This window comes from Arachis duranensis, chromosome 7 (genome assembly GCF_000817695.3).
Source record: "Arachis duranensis cultivar V14167 chromosome 7, aradu.V14167.gnm2.J7QH, whole genome shotgun sequence".
Classification (NCBI taxonomy): domain Eukaryota; kingdom Viridiplantae; phylum Streptophyta; class Magnoliopsida; order Fabales; family Fabaceae; genus Arachis; species Arachis duranensis.
Window position 1 is genome coordinate 14,557,096 of NC_029778.3, and position 1,360 is coordinate 14,558,455.

Below are 1,360 nucleotides of genomic sequence, written 5' to 3' on the forward strand. Positions count from 1 at the left end.
TTTGTAACAAATTTTTATTTTAAAAAATCTTTTAAATATTATTTCTGTCGATTGATTCTTATATCATTTTAGAAGGAGGCTAATTTGTCTTAAAGTGTATTCTTTGAAGACTTAATTATCTTATAATAAAATTTGTTAAAATTTATTTATTCAATACATATATAAAAAAATAATTCAAAATTATTTAGTGATTAATCTGTCTGAAAAAAATAATTTGCAAAAACTTTTATTTAAAAAATAAAAGTTTATTAAAAATTAAAATATTAGATGTAAAATTTTTTAGAAAATAAATTAAATATTTATCTATAAATAAAACTAAATTAACTGTCTATTGATACACTAGTAATATATAAAATCTATGGTGAAAACTCAGATATAGTCGACTTCACGTGAAATTGATAATTGAGAGTCATTAGATAATTTGACTTATTTGACTAAATTTTTATCTAACAACTCTCAAATATCAATTTCACCAATTTCACGTAAAGTCAAAATGTATCTAAATTTCCACCAAAATCTATACTGATCGAATAATACATAGCAGATGCAAAATATAGTGATTTTATGCACTTTAAACACATATGTGAGGATAACTACGACCTTGTTATTAAAGAAAAAGAATATTAATGATAAAATTTCAAAAGAAGAAAGAAACTAGTCCTCAACTACCTTTCTTTTTATAACTTATGATTTACACATCATCTATCCCCATCTTGCAGCTGAGTACAAAGTGTACCTGTGATTGTAGCTGTGGCTATGATGTTAATGGAGCCGAGGAATTGAAGCCACGCATGTTCCTGCATTTTTGATCATATACTCATCATAACCTCATAATTAAATACATACTCTACTTCCTTCTCTCTCATCTACTTTTTTTTTTTGACTATATATGTCAGAGTTGAAAAAGTTAAAGTTGAAAAACAATACTGCTTTTCAATTTTGTTTTTCTTTTTTTTTTTTCTACTCCTATCTCTCTCTCTCTCTTTCACTCGCTCAAAATGCATAGATATACCTTTTTCAATGTTCATCAATCATAAAGCAATCGATTACAAAATCATTTCTCACCTCTCACATCAGGACCCTCTTTTCTGTTCCTGCCAGAAAAGTAACTGTTTAAATTCTGACATTTTGCATTTATTATTCTTTTCTTGAAAAAAGTGCCATGATATAATTTATTTTAAAAAATAATAATTAGTATTTTCCTAAAAACATTTAGTTGATAATTTGATATACATCTTAAGCACATAAGTTAAAATTATTAATTAAAAAATATTATAAAAAAAGAAAATATATAAATTTAGATTTAATAATAAATTTATTATATATTTATTAAAATAAAAATTTAAAAATTCTAAAGACA